Source organism: Notamacropus eugenii, chromosome Y, assembly GCF_028372415.1.
Source record: "Notamacropus eugenii isolate mMacEug1 chromosome Y, mMacEug1.pri_v2, whole genome shotgun sequence".
NCBI lineage: Eukaryota > Metazoa > Chordata > Mammalia > Diprotodontia > Macropodidae > Notamacropus > Notamacropus eugenii.
In genome coordinates this window covers 7441113-7463302 of record NC_092880.1, presented here as the reverse complement: position 1 = coordinate 7463302, position 22190 = coordinate 7441113, and the positions used below count along the sequence as shown (strand labels likewise).

The 22190-nt window shown below is 39.3% G+C and overlaps 1 pseudogene; it reads right to left on the bottom strand.

Moving 5' to 3' along the window:
* Positions 1-1835: 1835 nt before the first annotated feature.
* Positions 1836-22151, bottom strand: LOC140516762 (olfactory receptor 5D18-like; annotated as a pseudogene).
* Positions 22152-22190: the final 39 nt, after the last annotated feature.

The following is a 22190-nucleotide window of genomic DNA, read 5'->3' as shown; positions in this document are numbered from 1 at the left end:
AGAACAGATTGCAAATTGCACCAGATTCCTTTTTCAGACAGGGATTATCAGACTGTCCATCAGGATCTGAAACAATCTAAAATATGTAGATGATCCTAATGTAAAAGGAAGATATGTGTGATGTTTCCGCTCAGAAAAAAAGTGATTAGAAACAACCATTAATTCCTATACCATATGAATTTCTTCAACAACAGCAATATTTTTGACCATCCCTGTACATCCATTCTTTGATCATCAATGGTCAGTTCTCAGTATCTTATATTCCAGCAGAACCTCTTCCCACTCCAAGACCTTACCCCAACAACTAGATAGGAAGATGTGATGAGAGTACACCAGAAAAAAACAGATATTTAAGAATAGAAAATTAATAACATTAATACATTTTGCCTGTTATTTCAATGGATGTACATGTGTATCTACCTATCTATGTCTATATCTACATCTCTCTATCTATATCTATATTTCTATCCCTATCTATCTATCTAATCTATCTATACACATATGTATGCATCTCAATACTCAAATAATATCTGTGTGTAATGGATACACCGTATTGAAGGGAAAGATTAGAAAATGCCTCATGTTTAGAAGTTGACGTTTCTGATGGGGTAATTAGGGTCCAGATGTAAAGTCATGACTCTGGAAGCATCCAAAATTCTCAGTAGGCCCCTCCCTGGAAGAACATTTTCTCTTATTGCAGAACACATTCTTTTGTCAGAACAGACAGAGGGGTGCCTGGCTCAAGGATTTTTGTCCCCTGCCAGATCCCCAACATCCATGCCTCTGACAATTCCCTTAACGTCCGATATATTCCCTGCACTTTCCCATCAATAGCTCCCAAAGACACCTGGATCCCTAAATTATCTATCTAGTGTCTCTGTCCTTGCTATCCTGTACCCATTTTCCATATAAACCTCGGAATCATGTTAAGTTTCTCGCAGGTTCCCTAAGGACCCTTGCCTGTTTTTGGCAAAGCATTCCAATAAACTTTTTGCCACTTGACTAAGATAAGGCTTGAGTGTGTGAATTCATTCCAGATAAATCAACCTTGGCATTACTGGGGACCCAGAACCCCCAAACTCCATCATTTCCACTGATCTTTAAGAGAAGTTAGATGAATTAATGAGCAGAGACAGGAAATTGCACATTTTAGAAAAGAGGGGAGCAGGCAATATGAGAGAATATTGCGTTTCTTTGAGTAGTTTACCATTGCATTATGTTACCTCAACTTCATGTTGTGTCTGAGTGTTTAGTGATCTCTGATCTATTCTCTGATCATCAATGGTCAATTCTCAATATCTTATATTCCAGAAGAACCTCTTCCTACTCCAAGACCTTCCCCCAACAACTAGATAGGAAGATCTGGTGAGGGTACACCAGAAAAAACCAGATATTTAAGAATAGTAAATTAATAACATTAATACATTTTGCCTGTTATTTCAATGAGATAAGCTTTATGGTTATGGGGAGGAGGCCAGTCTATTAAACAAAGTAAATAGTAAGGGAATTTAGGCTTCTGCATTTTTTCAGATTTAACATTCTTTTTCACTTAAACATGAATTCGCAAGAGTGTGAAAAATAAGATGGAACTAAAAGTTTAAACACTAGAAGAGTCTGTGCCTTAGAGTTTTTGAATGTATTCATTGTTCATTTAAGGCAATAGAACCATCAATTCAAGCAGAATATTTAAGCAACGGATGTGGCTATTCTACTCTTTTGTTGATAGGGGGGAGTAATGGTGGTGATGATTATGATGGTGATGAAGATAATAATTTAATAAGAAATCATTTTGTCCATTAATGTGCTGTTTCCTTCATACCATTGTCCCTCAGATTTTATATTAGTGTGTTCAGCATGGGGATGACCACTGTATAGAAAACAGAGCCCATTTTGATAGTGAACTAGGAGCTTTTACTATTCCCTATACAGTAAAGGAAATGAACTCTTCCAGAGAAGATTCCAAAAGCTGTCAGATGAGAAGCACAAGTGGAGAAGGCCTTATACCTTGCCCTAAGTGAATGCATCTTCATGACAGTTATAAAAATGAAAGTATAAGAAATGAATATGACCACAAGTGTGCTCAAGATATTAAATTTGCAACTATAAAATTTATCAGCTGACTAAAGTGCTCCTCACAGCAGGAAGCAGAGAGTATGCTAGAATATTCAGAGACAAAATCATTAATAGTATTATTCCCACAAAAGGGTAAGACAAGGAGAGAGCACGTGAAGATCAGGGAGAAGAGTAAGTCCCAGGAGTATGGTGGAGCTATCATGTTTCTGGTACATGACGACCATATGTAGAAGGGGATTGCAGATTGCCACCTAGTGGTCATATATTTTCACTGTCATCATGAATGCGTCAGTCAAAGCAAAGTTAGCGGTAAAGAAGAATTGTGTGACGCAACTAGGGCATCACACAAGAAGATATTCACAAGATATTGTCCTATCTTCCACAACTAAGTTTTCCAACAGGTTTGGTGTAATAGCAGTAGAGTAACAGAAAAACACAAAGGACAACTGTTTAGGGTAAAAAATACATCAAATTGTATAATTTAGGGTTGGTAATGATGATTTCATTCATTCCAAAACTCCCCATCACAGTGATTACATAGATGACCAAGAAAACCAGAAAGAGAAGAATCTGAAATTCTGTGTAGTCAGAGAATCCCAAGAGAATCCATATTACTGATTTCTCTCATAGATCATCATGGCTAAGAAAGAAAGTTAAAAGCAAATCCTGAAAAACAGAATAGTCCAATGAGAAGGAGATAGGTAATGAGATGAAGGTAGGTTTTAAAAAATGATGACAATTAAAGGTCATTTGAAGGAATGGAGCACTCCTTTTATGAAAGATAATGTTTCTTAGTAGATAAATGGGTCAGCATTGAAGTCAGAAAGAGTATATTGTCTCTTTCTTATGTCTTGCAATCCTGAATTAACCACTTAACCCCTTGGTTGCCTAGGAAACTCACTAATGCTTCAAATTATAGGACAGATGCCAATCTACTTCAAAAGAGTTGATTACAAGAAGGAAGATATTTATATTAAAGAAGTTAGAGATCTAGACAAAATAATAATAATAACAATGATAAAATAATAAAAAATTACTTACTTGTGAAATTAGTATTTATTGAAAACTCAAAAGAAATCAAGTTTTGTGGGAAATTAATAAGGAATTCATGAGGAAAAGGGGAAATAAGAGGGATTTAAGCTGGAGAAGAGAAGACAGGAGAAGAGAGGAAAGGAGAAGGGAGGAGAGTTTTCCAAAATCCTGCATGTTCCCACTTATGCCCTCATTTTTCTTTCTCCTTCAAATTTTTGTACATTTTTGCTTTTTGTCATCCAGAATTCATAATTTTCCATTGACAGTTATTTATTAAGCTCGTGAAATGGTCTGAACACCATGTTAATTACTAAGAATGCAACTAAAGTCAAAAATGCAGTCAGTGCTCTGAAGGAACTTATATTTACCAGGAAAACAAAATGTGAATAATTGTGTACATATCAAGTATGCATTGAGAATATATACACACATGTATACACATATTTTTTCACAGACATATAAAGATATACATATACACACGTATGTGTGTGTGTGCATTTTTGCTTTGTTCGTCATTTCAGTAATGTTTAACACTTCCCTACCACATTTTGCTTGTTCTTGACAAAGATACTGGAGTGGCTTGCCGTCTCCTTCTCCAGCTCATTTTACAGATGAGGAAACTGATGCTGAGTTAAGTGACTTGTCCAGGGTCACACAGCTAGTAATCGCTTTCAGTCATATTTGAACTCAGAAAGAAGAGTTTTCCTGACTCAATGGCCATCACTCTATCCACTGTGCCACATAACTGCTCTTATGTACACACACACACACACACACACACACACACACACACACACACACAGAAATACCCTGTAGTACGTAGTATAAAAGAAAGATAATCTCAAAGATCTCTAGTAATGGAAGAGCATGAAATAATTTTCTTAAAGGTAGGGATAGAGAGAGACAACCACACACACACACACACACACACACACACACACACACACACACACACACACACACACACCCAGAGACAGAGAGACAGAGACAGAGAGATACAGTGACAGATAGGAAAAGAGACAGAGAGATTGACAGTAAATAGATTGAGCCCTGACTCTGCCTCTCTATTTCTGTTTCAATAACTGTGTACATCTCTCTGGCTCTTTCTGTCTTTGTCACTGTATCTCTTTCTGCCTCTCTTTTCAATACCTAGAATTCCGTAGGTTTATAATGATGCTCTAACAGTTAAATTCTTTCTTGTAATGCAAAATAGCCATTGTTCTACAACTTAGAGGCTTTCGTAGATATTGGAGTCAACAAGAAATTAATCTCAGACTCACCAAACTAATAATAATTTTAGAAAGAAAATATTTTGGTGTCTATCAGTTTCCTGACAGCTCCTTTCACATCTTCGTGCCTAAGATTGTATATAAGAGGGTTCAACATGGGAATGATCACTGGGTAAAAAACAGAAGTCACTTTCACTATGAGCCATGAGATTTTAGAACTGGGAACACAATAGAGAAAGAGAAAGGTCCCATAGAAGACGGATATGACAGTTAGGTGAGAAGCACAGATGGAGAAGGCTTTCTTCCTCCCACTGACTGACTGTACTTTTATGACAGTGACAAAAATTAAAATACAAGATGTGAGGATGATTATAAGGGTGCTCAGAACATTAAAATTAGCACGGATGAAAAGTATTATTTCACTTAAGTGTCTATTTGAAAACGAGGCAGAAAGGATGAGAGGATACTCACAGAGAAAAATATTAGTGGTTAGTCCCACAAAAAGATAATCTAATGAGAGAGTAGGTAAATATGAGAGAAAATGTTACTCCCCATACATATGTCCCAGTCACCAGCAGCGTTCATCATTTCTGGGGCACTGTAACCATGTATGGAGAAGGATAACATATAGGCACAAAACTATCATAGGCCATTACTGCCAGCAAGAAAGCTTCTGTCAACATACTGGTAGCAGCAAAAAAAGTATTGTGTGGTGTAGCTTCCAAAAGAAACCTTTTGGGGGTGGAACCAAGATGGTGGAGTAGAAAGACACACATATGCAGGCTCTCCCCATGCAGCCCATAAAATACCTGTAGAGAGGGACTCTCAACAAATTCTGGAGCAGCAGAAGTGGAGAACAACAGAGTGGAGAAGATTTCCAGCCCAGGGTGACCTGAAAGGCCCAAGGCAAACTTCTTTTGCACAGGACGTGGAGCAGAGACCAGCTCAGCCTTGGCCAAGCAGCAAGGCATGACTCTGGGAGGAGGACACCTCAGAGGTGGAATCTCCAGTCGTGGTAGCAGCTTTTGCAGATCCCTCAACCCACAGGCGCCAAAGGTCAGAGACAAGGTTTTTTTCAACTGGCCGGGAAGGGAGAAGGACCTTCCCATAGCTCTGGCCTCAGGCAACAGCCGCAGAGGCCACATTGGGAAGGCGGCAGCAGTTCCCACAGCAGCACCTGCAGCAGCCTGCATCCATTGTTGCATCTTAAAAACCCCTGGGAGCACTGAGGAGTTAATTATTAACTCAGCCCTGTGTAGAGGCCCTGAAGGAATTGATCTTTATCTCACACTGAATGGCGGCCCTGCCCCGACAGCTTAACTGAATCCCAGCCCCCCAGTGCTAGCTTGACAGAACTGGAGGCCAGGTGGCTGTGGAGAGGAAACTGCTAAGATTATGGGCACAAAAATCTCTTCCTGCTCCCAGACAAGTGTACACGTTGGATTGTGCCACTTTGGAGGAACTGAGGTCTTACAGATTCCCAGAGTACACCCTACTCTTGACAAAGGACTCAAAACTGAAGTAACTGGTTGGGAAAATGCCCAAAAAAGGGAAAAAGTAAGACTATAGAAGGTTACTTTCTTGGTGAACAGATATTTTCTCCCATTCTTTTGGATGAAGAAGAACAATGCTTACCATCAGGGAAAGCCATAAAAGTCAAGGACATGGAAGAGCTCAAAAAGGATTTTGAAAATCAAGTAAGAGAGGTGGAGGAAAAACTGGGAAGACAAATGAGAGAGATGCAAGAAAAGCATGAAAAGCAGGTCAACACCTTGCTAAAGGAGACCCAAAAAATGCCGAAGAAAATAACACCTTTAAAAATAGGCTAACTCAATTGGCAAAAGAGGTTCAAAAAGCCAATGAGGAGAAGAATGCTTTAAAAAGTAGAATTAGCCAAATGGAAAAGGAGGTTCAAAAACTCACTGAAGAAAACAGTTCTTTAAAAATTAGAATGGAACAGAAGGAGGCTAATGACTTTATGAGAAACCAAGAAATCACAAAACAAAACCAAAAGGATGAAAAATGGAAGATAATGTGAAATATCTCATTGGAAAAACAATTGACCTGGAAAATAGATCCAGGAGAGACAATTTAGGAAATACAGCACTACCTGAAAGCCATGATCCAAAAAAGAGCCTAGACATCATCTTTCATGAAATGATCAAAGAAACTGCCCTGATATTCTAGAACCAGAAGGCAAAATAAATATTGAAAGAGTCCACCGATTCCCTCCTGAAAGAGATCCAAAAAAAAGAAACTCCTAGGAACATTGTGGCCAAATTCCACAGTTCCCAGGTCAAGGAAAAAATATTGCAAGCAGCCAAGAAGAAACAATTCAAGTGTTGTGGAAATACAATCAGGATAACACAAAATCTAGCAGCTTCTACATTAAGGGATTGAAGGGCGTGGAATATGATATTCGAGAAATCAAAGGAACTAGCACTAAAGCCAAGAATCACCTGCCCAGCAAAAAGGAAACAGAGGACTTTCAAGAATCCTTGATGAAAAGATCAGAGCTGAAAAGAAAATTTGACTTTCAAACACAAGAATGAAGAGAAGCATGAAAAGGTAAACAGCAAAGAGAAATCATAACGGACTTACTAAAGTTGAACTGTTTACATTCCTACATAGAAAGACAATATTTGTAACTCTTGAAACTTTTTTCAGTATGTGGGCAATTGGTGGGATTACACACACACACACACACACACACACACACAGAGAGAGAGAGAGAGAGAGAGAGAGAGAGAGAGAGAGAGAGAGAGAGAGAGAGAGAGAGAGAGAGCACAGGGTGAATTGAATAGGATGGAATCCTTTCAAAAAATGAAATTAAGGGGTGAGAGAGAAATATTTTGGGAGAAGAAAGGGAGAAATTGAATGCAGCAAATTATCTCTCATAAAAGGGGCAAGTAAAAGACTTTTCAGTGGAGAGAAAGAGTGGAGAGGTGAGAGAAAAAACATGAAGCTTACTCTCATCACATTTGATTAAAGAAGGAATATTTTGGTATGAAAACCTCTTACAATACAGCAAAGTGGGGGAGAAGGGGATAAGCAGGGTGGGGAGGATGATAGAAGGGAGGGCAATGGGAGGAGGGAGCAATTAGATGTCAACACTCTTGGGGAAGGACAGGGTCAAAAGAGAGAGCAGAGGAAATGGGGGGGCAGGATAGGATGGAGGGAAATATAGTTAGTCTTATGCAACACAACTATTATGGAAGTCATTTGCAAAACTACACAGATATGGCCTATATTGAATTGCTTGCCTTCCCAAAGGGGATGGGTGGGGAGAGAGGGAGGAAGAGAAGTTGGAACTCAAAGTTTTAGGAACAACTGTTGAGTATTGTTCTTGCATACAACTAGGAAATGAGAATACAGGTAATGGGGTATAGAAAGCTATCTTGCCTTACAGGACAAAGGAGAAGATGGGAATAAGGGAAGGGAGGAATGTTAGAAGGGAGGGCAGATTGGTGATAGGGGTAATTAGAATGCTCGGCGTTTTGGGGTGGTTGGAGGGGAGAAATGGGGAGAAAATGTTGAAAACTTAAATAAATAATTTTAAATTTAAAAAATAAAAAATAAAAACAAAGGAGTTTTTAGCAATAAAAAAAAAAGAAATCTTTGTCTTCCACAATTAGATTTTCTAAGAGATTGGGTGTAACTCCAGTGGAGTAACAGAAATCCACAAAAGATAAGTGACTGAGGAAAAAATATATGGGAGTGTGGAGTATAGGGTTGATCCTGAAGATCATAATCATGCCCAAATTTCCCAATAGTGTGATCACATAGATAACCAGAAATAAAAGGAAGAGGGAGACTTGGAGATCTGGATAGTCAGGGAATCCTAAAAGGATGAATATGACTGCAGTGCTCTGATTTCAGTCTTCATTCACCATGGTTCCTGCCAAAGAAAATAATAGCATTTCAGATTTGGAAGATATTAATGGTTATATACTATACTCCTAATCTGGAAAAAAAATCCCTCTTTAAGAGACAGAAAACTGATTACCTAACCTTTTGGTTGACGACCTTCAACAATGAGTAACTGATTAGATTTCAGGAAAACCTATTTGACTGGGTTATCTCTGATTGGGCTGAGGCTTAAATATACATTAATTCTAAATTTTCCTACTTGCACTTTCTATCCATTGTTTTTTATCTTTCTTTCTGGGCCCAATCACTTTACAGTTGTTGGCATAGGATTGGCTTCAATCAAAATCCTAACATGTCAAAACTTAATAATTCTAGTGATTCCTTAGGGAAAAAAAGAAACAGCTTTATTTGAAATTTAACAGCCTTTGCATTACAACTCAACGCTGTTTTCTCGCTTTACTAAACGTTATTCCTCTTCATGAACTCTGTGGCCTTATTGCTAGTTCTCACTGGACTATCTCAGAGCCTTTGCATAATTTGTACTGCACTGTCACAATGCACTCTCTTTTCAAGTTCATATAAGACCTCTAATTTCTTTTAAAGACCAACTCAAATACCACTTTCTTTCCACAAATTTATCTTTCACACATCTTGTAAATATGGTAAACATATACTTGTACGTTGTCTTCTATTCATCTGCCTTATATTTCAACATCATTTCCATGTAAAACAAATTATATGTTTCATTTAATACTTTGATAAAATGTAATCTATTGAATTCTATTTATCGATTAATTTACTTTTGCTCACTTTGCATTTTTTTTTTCTACATCAATATTTTCATCTGTGTATGGAATTCTGGGCATAAAAATTTCAATTTTTGTAGTCATGAAGTTTATATGTATCACAGGTCAAAGTAGTTCTTTTATCGATTATATCATATTGTCTCTCGTCAAATTAGGAACCTTGTTTAAAAATAATGGGGGGATTCAGAGGTAGTCTAGTGTGAGTCTTTATTTTTTCCACCATGAGCCATCTTTGGATTTTGTGAGTACTACTTCCTTTATAAGATGCTAATTAACATTTATTAAATTGTATTTGTGTGTATATGTGTGTATATCATATTAGATTTTTTTTAAATTTTTACATGCTGAAGATATATTTTATAGGAATTACTTGACTTGTAACTTGCATTCTTCTCCTTATTTCTACTCACAATCACCAATTTTGTTCACGTCAACATCATCTCTTATCTAGTGTGCTGTAACAATAGACAGCTAATTTGTCATCTTGCTTCTAGCCTCTCCTCAATCTAATCAATCTTTGGCGCAAGCTGTCAAAATGATTTTCTGAAAATTCAAGTCTGCTTACATAATGCTCTTGCTAATTGTCCTCCAGTTTCTCTCTGTTGCCTGTAGAATCAAATGAAAACTACCCTTCCCTCCCCTCCTCTCCTATTCCCCTAAGCCTCTCTCCTCATCTCCACTCCTTTTCCTTCCCTTGCCCCTCCTCTCTGCTTCTTCTCCCTTCCCCTCTTCTCTTTTCCTCTCCCTTTCTTCCCATTCACTCCCTTCCCCCTTTCCTCTCCTTTTATTCTGTCCCCTCATCATTTCTCTCCTATGTTCTCTTAGTTTGAATTCAGAAGGGTTGGGATGTATGAAGACAGTGTTATTGTACTTATTTGCAATAGTTTCATTGTGGCTGGGGAAAAAAACATGACAAGAAATAAAATTACATCAAGAGAAATGAATCTCTGTGAAATGGAACAACTTTGAAGAAGACTATGGAATTTGCTACATTTTACCTCATTGTCACATGCAAAAAAGAAATTTGTCTTTGGTATACCCAAATAATTTTGGCATTGCAATCACCTTTTTATTACATGCCCCACCCCTTCCCATAATCCCTCTAGTCACACATAAGGAGGAACTTAATTTTCTTTGTAAGCTACATTACTACCATCCTAAGAAGAGTCAGCTTAGAAAGTCTCCAAACCTTGAGTGGGAATACATCACTGTTGTACCCTTGTAATAAGTATTCCATTGATAAAGGCAATCTTAAAAATGCTTTTATAGAAGACAAAGACATTACCAGGAGAAAGGAATTCAAAGGAATTAATTTCTGATAGCTACATTTCAGCAATGGATCAGGATTCTCAGAAGATTATTTTAAGCAATTAAATTATCTTTTAAAAATGGATTTGGAGTTTGACAACATAAATTAAAGTACTGACTTTTTCAGTTACTTCTTGGTTGTTTTACATTGCTTTCCTTCAGTTTGTCATGCAATTTTATTCAAATTTAATGATTATCTACATATTTAAAATAATTTGTTTACTACTGGAGAGAGACATAGATTTGTCCACCAGTCTCTCTAAATGGGATTGTATGAAAGATGAGGGGAGAATTTTCATTTGATTCTAGAGAGGGCGATGTCAAAAGAGAATTAGCAGGGGGAACATAATCAGTCTTGTGCTTTATAGTTGGAATGAGAAGGTTTATTATATGTATAGTGTCCCGAGTTCAAAGTTTCCTTAATATTAAAACTTCTTATTCAAATACACCAATTTTACGTGTTTTATTGTCACCAGCTGCATTCTCTTTCAATAGTCTGTGCTTCATTGTATAGGCTCACTTAACACAATATGGTAGGCAATCCTTCCTAGTCCTTATAGAAGTCTTGAAAAATGTCTGGGGAAGGGAGGTGAAGCTACAACACTTAATGAGAAACCTCAGACCTATTAGAATAAACTTTATTGTCTCTGGTGTTAGCAGGAGGGAAAAATAAAATATAAGCTTACTTGGCCAGCATCCTGCTTCCATGTGATATCTACCTACACTTGTTTAGCCCATTCTTTGTGGACCTTTGGTTACAAATTCTTCAACTCAGAGAAGAGGCACTTCATTTAACTTTTGTACAACTGTTTAGATATCATATTCAACAGGCCTTTAACTGATTCTGGCTGCTATAGAATTTTGTTCTTTAATACAGTGTCCTATCTCCCTAACTGGATTCTAAGCCACTTGAAATCATGTACTGTGTTCAGTGACTCTGTTTCCTAGGGCCTAATATAGCAATTTGTATTCAATAGATGTACAATAAGTTTCCACTGATGGTGATGCTGACATGGAGGTTGTGATCCATTTTAGATTACACTTATTCTTGCCCTAAAAGCTCATCCTTGATTGCAGATGATAATTTAATAGACAATAATTTCAGCGGAAATTTCTGTTTTCTGTGGCTCCAAAGAGAAAAGCATGCAAGTAAATTTACTTGCCAGAAGGTAAATACTTGAGAACAATTTATTTCTTAGCTATGAGTTGCTAGGAGTAATATACTGGTGAGGGTAAAAATTGTTTCTTGGATGATGCAATAGTCAAGAAAAGAGTATAACCACGGTCTTAGACCAGCAGTGGGCACTAACAAAGTTTGATAATATCCAACAAGAGAAATGTTCATAGATACGGCAAAGAGAACACTGTTTTCTCCATTTCACACTGATACTCTGAGTAGACAAAAAAGTAGAAGAAACAACACATTATACTGCGTCTGTAATCTCTGTCTGGGAAGAATGCTGGCAATCTTACATATGCATCTAGGACTCTTTAAGAACCACACCTTAGAGAATATCTTCTGAACTTTACTCCAAGGAAAGCAAAATAAGTCCTTAAAAAGAACCTGATGTTGCTTGTGTAAACTCCTCAAAGCAGGATGTCTTTTAACCCACACCAGAGATTCTAGTTAGATATTTATTTTCCATTCATCTTAAATACATCTGGTTAAAAATCTGTTTTTACCAAGTGCTGTCGTTTCAGTTTTGACCAGATCTTTTTGCCCCTATTGGGAGTTTTTATGGCAAAGATACTGGAATCATTTGCCATTTCCTTCTCCATCTCATTTTACAGATTTACAGGGCAACTGAGGCAAACGTGGTTAAGTGACTTCCCCAGGATCACACAGCTAGTAGCTGTCTGAAGCCAGGTTTGAATTCAAGAAGACAAGTCTTCCTGATTCCCAGCCCTGGGCTCTCTTCTTTGAGACATCTATCTGCCTTCTATGTGAATAGGTATCAAATAGATGCAACAGGAGGTAATTATTATTTATATAATCATCCAACTCAATTTAGTACTTAAAACGACAATATAAGGAGTGAGTACATGAATATTATACCAAAAAATAACCTCGTAGTAATACGCCATAGGGATCAAAAAGGTGCAATAGCTCAGATATGATAAGTTTAAAAAGTAGGGGATTACTAATTCTTCCAAAGTGGTCTAAGGCTACCACTCTAAAATTACAGCCTTAGTCACTACAGATGTGGCTGAGTAGTTCTGTCTTTCATAGGTGGTTTTCTAACAATTTTGGGGGAGGACAATTCCAATCAACCTCCTCTCTCCCCAACCAAATGTCATTGCACAAGTGGCTGAAGTAAAACCATAGTACAGGGTGTTTAAATATTTCGGGCTGAAACTTACTAACACAGTCACTCCAGATTTTCCACCTCAGTAGTCACATAGATGTCCACCAAAATCTAGAAGAAGGAAACTTGTTATTCCACATAGTTGGAGGATTTTATGTGGTTGAATGCCAGTGGCCAATCAATGAAATTTTTTTAAAAAGTTTTTATTCAACAATTCTTATGTACTTATCACTTTTCCAGTTTCTGAGTATGCATAAAGAATGTTCCAAAGATACTTTCTTTCCTTCCTTCCTCCCTTTTTTCTTCCTTCCATCCTTCCTTCTTCCATCCTTCCTTCTTCCATCCCTCCTTCTTCTTTCCTTCCTTCCTTCTTTCCTTTATTTCTCTCTCTCTTTCTCTCTCTCTTTCTCTTTTTCTTCCTTTCCTTCCTTCCTTCCTTCCTTCCTTCCTTCCTTCCTTCCTTCCTTCCTTCCTTCTCTCTCTCTCTCTCTCTCTCTCTCTCTCTCTCTCTCTCTCTCTCTCTTTCTTTCTCTCTTTCTTTCTTTCTTTCTTTCTTTCTTTCTTTCTTTCTTTCTTTCTTTCCTTTTGTGGCAGCTGAATGGCACAGTGGATAAATCAATGGACCTGGAGTCAGGAAGAAGTGAGGTGTATTCTAGTATTAATTGTATGATCCTATGCATCGCTTAGCCTTTATCTGCCTCAATTTCCTCTTCTATAAAATGGGGATAATACCATATCTCCCAGGGTTATTGTGAGAAAAAAAAATGAGATACTACTTCTACAGCACTTTTCAAGTCATAAATTGCTATATAAATGCTAGGTATCATGGTGAGGAAAATATTCCCAATAAGGAAGATGAGTTTTTAAAAAATTAGGTAAATATAAGACAAAATATAAATATTTTAAAATATAAGTGTAAATATATTTATCTAATATAGATAAAAGGTAATTTTAGAGAAATTATTAACAGCTAAGAAGGCTGGGAAAGGGCTCTGGTTGAAGGTAAGAATTCTGTTTGTTTTTGTAGAAAGGCAGGGATACTAGAGAGGGATGCAAATAAGGGAACAGAGAATTCCTTGAGGGAGCAGCTTAAATAAAGGCAAAGAGAATGAATGTAAACAATAGTAAATAATAAAAGTGGAGTATAGATAGGTTCTAAGGTGAAGGCAGGGAATTGAGGTATAAACATTAGAGAGGAATAGATAACGAAGAGATTTAGATTCCAATCAGGTATTTACATTTGATCCTGGCAGTAATAGAGAACCACTGGAGCTCATCATGCCTGAAGTATGGGAAGGTGAAAGGGAGTTGTGACATGATCATACCTAGACTTTACTTAAAAGAACAAAACAAAACAAACCAACAAAAACAGGTACGTACATTTTGCCAGATCAAGGTAGGAAGGAGAGTTTTGAGGAAGGAAGTCAAATTGTAAGACCAATGTAATAGTCTAGTGAAGAGGTGATGAGGTTGGTGGCTATGTGATTAGAGAGAAAGGGATGTATGGGAGAGATGGTAATAATGGCAAAAATGAACAGGCTCCATAACACTGAAATTGCAAAATAAATGAAAAGGACATGTTGAGTGTGATGATGAAATTCTAAGACTGGGTCACTGGGAGGATGGTGGAGCCTTCCCTTTGTAGGGAAATTCAGAAATTGAGAGAGAAGTCTTTGAAGAAAAGATAATGAATTCTTTTGGCCACATTGAGTTAAACGCCTGTATCACATCCAATTGAGATGCTTAAAAGTCAGTGGTGCATGATTGTAGCTCAACAGAGATACCAAGCCTGGCTGTGTAGAAGTAGAAACTATTTGCCTAGAGATGATGGGCACATCCGTGGAACCTGATGAAGTCACAGCCCTTGGATTTCTGCCAGAAGTCATCATGCTTCCTATCAGAGAGAATAAGAGAAGTGATCTTGAAAAGTGGTTCATTAAGGAATATGGAAGTCATGGAATTTTAAAGGTAGGCTAATGTTAAGAACTTGAGTTGTTTTAAAACTGAGAGCAGGAAAAGTAGAAGCAGATATACCAGGAAAAGTAGAAGCAGATATGCCCTACAAATTAGAAGGAGATGTTTTCCCTGTCCCGAGTTTGCTAATGTATTGAAGGGCTTGAAGAAACACCTTTATGGCTTAGAGTCATTCTTTGGTGACAGGTTACTGCTCTGTGAGAGTAGAGAATAACTTGAAGGAGTCAACTAATCATTCAATAAATAAACAAGTGCTTGTGATTACCGTGTGATAAATATCATGCTTGACTCTGGGGAGATGATAGATATAGATATGTCTATATATCTATATACCTCTCTCTATACACATGTATATAATGTGTATACATATATAATGTGTATGCATATACATACGTACATGCATACATACATACATACATATATATATATATATATATATACACGAAATGTGAATATCCCTGTCTTCAAAAGGGTGATATAATATGAATGAGTAAGCACCTTATCAAAGCACTTATTATTTTCTAGGCATGTCCTAAATGCTAGAGATAGAAATGCAATAAATGTAAACAGCCCTGGCCCTCAGGGAGCTTATGTAAAAGGGGAAGACAATAACTATGATGGAGTTGATAACTAGGGAGGAGTGTTTAGGGTAGGGAAATCAAAGGAAGTGGTCATTGGGAAGTTTCCATTCCTACCCAGCAAAGATTAGGCTAATGTTTTTGCTTTTTTCTTCTTCACAAAAACCATCAAAAACTAGAATGTGGAGATTGGAAAAGTTAAAAGGTTCCACTTTCTTAGATTAAAACAAAATTTGATATCCTCTGCCCACATTGACCTTGCTTCCTATTTTCACCTAAGGACCTTCAAAAGGCAAGCCATGTGGGATTAGAACCCTTTTATACATGGCTAATATCCCAAGAACTAGTGAGTCAACAGGGCATGCCTTGCTACCAAGCCTCAATGCCACAAAGAGATGAGAGAGTTTACACATACACAACCTAAATAATAGTATATCATTGCTATTCATCACTCCTAGGTACTAGGATACTAGGTTGATACTAGGTAAAACTCCTTTTGTTAGCTTGATGACAAAGTCAGATCTAAAATAACATGGTACCAGCCTATCAGGCTCCCCTAAACAATATTATCCATCACTGAACAAATTATTGACATGCTATTTATGGGAATCACGTTATAAATTACTTTTCTCAGAGACAGACTTGGGAATGTTGGAGAGGATGGAAATTTTCAGGTGGTGACATGACACAGAGTTGAAGAAGGTAAGCAAATGGTATGATAATATGAAACAGAGACTAGGAAATTTCCAAAGAAGGTATATTGTACTTAAAAAGGAAATATGTCACTATGAATGTAAGCCAAAGATGATGCTCTGAATCTACCCAGGGGGGATGGAGAAAGAGTTCTAAGATATAATTGTGACTCTTGGAATCTAAAGAGGCCATGGAGTTCTCTCTGACATCCCCATGGCCCTGGGGTAGTATTGTAAAATTTCTCTTGCTTCCTTCATCAAACACCAGGAGATTGCTTTGGGAAGTGCAACCTATAAAACAATTATCTCTCAATTCCATCTCAAACTTGGGTTGATTAATTTCACAAAATCACCATATTTTACTTTGGCCCAGGGAACAGGTTATAGCAATTTGTTTCCCGAAGTATCCCCAGTCGTGCAAGTTGAGCTGCATATCTTCACATGCAAGGGCAAGCAATTAATCACCAGTCAATCAAAAATCATTTATTGAAAGTCTCCTACAGGATAAGACTATGCTGGAAACTGGAGATGCAGAGACAAACTTGACAAGGATGGGGGAAATCCCTTTACTGGATGACCAGTGCAGTCATGAAGATGGAAGATCAACTATTTAATTTTTACAAACAATAAGAGGGACAATTTGGCTGAACTCTGTGTGTGTGTGCTCGTCCTTCGTTGCCCAAGAAGGTCATGACATCACAGAAATGGTGACATGACTTGCACTTGACTCTGTTTTGAGTGAGGAAGGGCTGTGCAGGTCACCAGCCTCACTTCTCCTCCAGAGCCATCTGAATCCAGTGACCAGATATTTATCAGGATGACTGGAGATGACCAAGGATGAGGTAATTGGGGTTAAGTGAGTTGCCCAAGGTCACGCAGCTAGTGAGTGTCAAGTGTCTGAGGTGATATTTGAACTTAGGTCCTCCTGACTCCTACACTGGTGCTCTATCCACTGCACCACCTAGCTGTCCCTCATCTGTATGGATAAAGTTGTGGAGAAAGAACTTCTCTCCTAAGTCCTCATGCGCATTCTGTTATTTTGGACTTGTAACCATCTTCCTTGCATACTAGATTATATTAAGATCAACCCTATGTACTCCATCATTGTTGGGACTGGAAGCTCAATTCCGTGTGGACAGTCTCGGGCAGGTAAAAGTGGGACTTCTAAATCTTAGAGTCTTACGAGGCCCTCCATGAACAGCGGGGGTTCGAGAAGGTCAGACCGAGCTAGCTCGGCTAGCTCGGGTATTTCCGCCTCTCCCCCGGAGATACCTGATGGGTGGAGTCTCCCTGCCCTCGAGGTCGTCCCGGATTGGAGCACACCTAGTTACCTAACAGCATGGTATTGAGATGCAAACTGTGTGGCTGAAGATTAAGTAGGATTGAGGAAGCCAGAAAGCTCTTAGCACGTGTGGAGCCAAAGAGAAAAGTAGGGCTCCGCTTCTTTTCTTTCCTCTCTCCCCTCCCCCTCTCTCCCCGCTTGTACTTCTACTTCCATTCCCTTAAGCTTAGCCTTCTTAGGAAATCTCCCCCTCTTCGTCCTAAGAAAGAAGACCCCCTGCACTTGTAACCGAAACCCTGTAATAAAGCTCAACCCCTGTTTGACTCTGGAACGTCCTTTCTCTCATATGTGCATCCGGCGTGGCCAGCCGAAGACCTGGACAGGTAAGAAAGACTCGGGTAGCCCAATACAGGCCTCTAGGCTTGGCAGTTGGCGCCCCAACAGGGATTGGGAGCGTAGATAATCCTGGGTGCTTTTGGGGTACACCCGGAAGGGGCTGTGAAAGAAGCGAGTCCCGAATCCTAGATTCGGAAGGAGAGAAAGGGGAGAGAAGCTTCCCAAACCCCTGGGAAAAGGGCAGGGATGAGGAATCAATTGCCAGTAATAAAGCCAGAGGAACAGGAGGTCTGGGCTGAGACACTTCACAGGGAAGGCAGGGAGGCGGGGGTCACAATAGAGTTAAACGACCTCCGAGAATTTTGTAAGGAAGGGCCGGAGAGGCCAGGGGGGGATTGGAAAGAGAGTGGAAGCGGAGAGAGGGGAGGGGAGGACCCAGGCAAGCAGAAAGTTAAGCGGAAAGTTAAGGAGCATAAAGAAAAAATAGGTTCGGAGCTCCATCTAGAGGATGGGAAAGGCGAGGCAGGGGAGAATACGCCGTGCCTTCCCTCCGCGCCTCCTTATAACCTGCTCCATTGGTCAGACAGTTCAGGGCCACAGTCCAGTTTGGAAAAAGGAATAAGAAAGGCTATAGAGAATGGAGAAGATGTAGAGACATTTCCTGTGTTAGAAATAGCGGACCCCAGTGTCCCCGGTGGGGTTCGGAGGAGCCACATACCCATAGAGTGGAAGAGAGTGGCGACTCTTAAAGAGGCTTGTACCAAGCATGGCCCTAATTCACCCTTTGTTATAGCCATGCTTGAAACTCTCAGCGGTCAGTTCGTTCTGACTCCTAATGACTGGAAGAGCTTAGCTAGAGCCTGCCTTACCCCTGGGCAGAATGTGATTTGGGTATCAGAATTTTCTCAGAGGGTAAAGAGCACTACCGGTGGGCTGGGGGCTCAGGCCCCCCAGGCTTATCAGCAATTTACAGGAACAGGGCAGTTTGAGGCTACAGGAAATCAATTACAGTACTCAGCCTCCGATTATGTTTTGATTGCCGGAATGGCTATTGCCGCCTGGAAGGTTATAGCCTCTAAGAAAGAGAGAGAGTTTCCCATGACTAGGATTACGCAAGGAAACAATGAGCCATTTACTAATTTTGTGGCCAGGCTGCAGGAGGCAGTAGGTCGAGATATGGGAGAGGAAAACCAAGGGACAGAGATAGTGTTGAGGACATTGCTGCGGCAGAATTGTAATCATGACTGCAAAAAGGCAATGCTGGGACTGCCAAAGAATGCATCTGTTGAAGAGATGATACAGAGATGTGAAAGGGTAGGAAGTCAGGTCTACTTGGCACAGGTGCAAGGGAAGTACCTGGCTGCCGCCTTAAGTAATATCTCTTTGGAGAAAAAATGTTTTAACTGCGGAAAACCGGGACACCTTAAGAAAGAGTGTAGGAAAGAAATAAGTACAGGGAGGGGCCAGGACCCTTGTTTTTCATGTGGAAAGCCAGGTCACTTAGCTAAACAATGTAGGAAGTCGGGAAACGGGGTGAGGGGCCCCTCGAGGGCCCCGAAAGTGTACCCTTTGGCAGAGAATCGGGATGGCCCCTTGGAGGGAGAATACAGGAGATTATGGGGCCAGAGGAAGGAAAGCAACACCTTTACAGCTTAGAGAAGTGCCAGCTTGCAGCTCATCAGTTTGCCATGATTCCCCTGAGAGACCCCATACAGGAGGAATCCCTCATATTACAGAACCCCTCTCATGCACCCGTAGTTATATATACAGGAGTTTATCCCACCGGCACCACAGCACTTCCATGCTCCAATGTGGTAGCCGAGCCAGCTCATATAGACAATCAGCTTCCCATAGCTATTGCCCTTCCTTTAAAGCACTCAGTTCAAATCCAGTTACTAAAGGAAATAGGACAGAATAGACCTGAGTGTACGATCTGGCTTAATGGAATTCCCATGACTGGCCTCCTTGATACTGGAGCGGATAGGACCTGCCTTAGCGGTCGCTCAGTACCCCGGCACTGGAAGCTTAAAGAAAGCCAGAGACCAGTGTGGGGAATAGGAGGGTGCCAAAATACCTTAGAGACAATGCACCCAGTAAAGTGGGAGGCAGAGGATCGCCAAAGGACCGTATGGCCGTTGGTGATTCCAGGACTTAGTTTTAACATCTGGGGCAGGGACATTATGAGCCGCCTCGGGATGAAGCTATCAAATTTTTAGTAAGGGCCATTGCAGTTGCACTGGAGTCCCCACCCTTGAATTGGAAGTCAGACACCCCGATTTGGGCTTTGACTCCAGAAAAACTCCAGGCACTACAACTATTGGTTAAGGAGCAATTAGCACCCTGGAATGCTCCTGTGTTTGTTAAAAAGAAAAAATCTGGGAAAGTCAGGTTCCTTACAGATGTTAATGAAGCATTTGTAAGCACCTGGCAGCAGCTATACCTAAGTAAAGAGCCACTATGCATTCTTATCATCTTTACCTTAAAGGCGATCCTCGCTAAACAAAGAAGGGGAAAAGGTCGCCTAATACAATCAGAGCTAAGATTAAGAGGCCTAATACAATCAGAGCTAAGATCAAGAGGCCTAATACAATCAGAGCCTGATACAGCTGTCTCAAGGAGCGCACATACTACTCCAGCTATGAGACATTTTAAGATACTAATAGGGGGTCGAGGGTATGTTTGTGTCTCCACAGGAAAAGGTGATGCGTGGATTCCCATTAGAAGGATCCGTAGGTGGGAACCGAGGTCGGAGACGACGGAGACGCAGGAGGCGGAGACCCCGGAGAGCCCAGAGACCCCGGAGAAGGATCATACACCACCTGAGCCTGCTGCTGACAGCTTTAACCTTGCTGCCCAGAGAGGAAGCAGCCCTCATCACAACCGCAGACACTGCTGCTGACAGTTTCCCATCTAGGCATCCTTTTTTCGCCAGCTGAATGAGGACTTTGATATCACAAACCCAGGACACTTGGGTGGGGAGGAGGTGACCAATTTTCCACCTGTATAGATCCATTTGCAAGATTAAGGGAGTGGTGGTGTAAGGCGCCTACACCACCTGCTTCTCTTAAAATATGCTTTGGGATTTTAGTTGATTGCACTTCCCCTGTTGTAACTCAGCCATTTAGTTTCATCTTTGTTTTATTTGATGCCTCCCTTTGTCAGTTGTGCTAGCTGCAGATTTCTGTGTGAATGAAGTCTTGTTGTAAGGTACTCATATGCTAAAGGCCTTCCTAATCCACTCAGCCTCCAGCCACTGTTTGCTCTAGAGCCAGGTGCGCTCCGCGCATAACAAAGAAGGGGACATCATGTCTTCAAGAATTTCTTTTCTTTTTCACATAAATTTGATGTTTTATATAAAATTTTCCATAATACAAACAGAAGTACTTTCAAAATGAAGAAAAGAATACAAATAAATTTCAAGAGCATATAATCTGAATTTTAAAGTTTATATTAACTCGAAAAAATCAAATGCCTCACAAGTTTAAAAATTACGGATCCTGTTTAAAAATTTGATCTTGTTTTGCTTCTTCATGAATGTTTGGTGATTGTCAGAATCAGTATAAAAAATTCTTAATGAAATTTTGTATTATTTTCAAGACCACCACACAACTCAAAAAGAAGTAGTATTGTACCAAATGCTCAGCTTTTGCAGCTATCAACTTTATTTTTAATTATCTTTGAAAATTAATTGGATGATACTGTACCTCAGAATTTTTGTTGCATTCTTAATTATTATACAATTTAACCAGATATTCAGGTCAGTATTTTTTTTTAATTTTTTTTTAAGAATTGCTGATCATATCGCCACTTATTCACTGGGGCCTGGACATTACTCCAATAAATTTGTGTTACATGCTGGTAGATTTTCTATAAAAATTTTTACCGAAAATATTTATGACAATTTTTTTTCAATATAATTTGTTTTTGAGAATCAATGTGTATGTTTCGTACTTCACACTCTTACTTTATATATAACAAAAACACATATTTTTAGCTTTCATCCCAGAGTTGAATCACTAAAGATCTTCCTCCTCCCAAACTACTACAAAATCTTATTGTAATGACATTTTAAAATAGAAATTTAACATTGAATTGTGCATCTGTAATGCGTGATCCTGAGCACAAGCGATGCACATGTAAATACACAAATATACACACCTACACACACATATCATCACATGTCAGGGCTAGAGCAAACTGATTGAATCCAGCTGTTAATTTTTCATTGTGGACACTTCTACCTCAAATGATCAAGCAGTACAAATCAGGACTTGATTTTCTTATCATCATGTTGTCCAATGTGTTCTCAGATTTTGATGAAGGCAAGCCCTGTTATATCTACTTTCGCCATTTTTGTTGTCACCTCACCCTATGTTTGTTTCATTTAATTATTTTGCATAAAATGGAAAGCTGAGAAGATTCATTGAAGAAAACAAATGTCCAACTTATTATAGCAGTAGATTTATTTTGTCCCCTACCTAATTTAAGATGTTTCCCTCTCTATATGGTCTTGAAACTGGCTCTGTCTTTTGTAATGTTACAAAACTGTATTTTTATTGTTCCTGTTGCTGATAAATTGTTTGTTGCCACAGCAATTGCTGTTGTTTTTCTCCTTGTGATTTATTTTTCTCACTTTGCATGCCTCTTTTTCACTTACACGCTCATGGATCACTTCCAGATAAGTGTGGTTCCTAATGCCACACT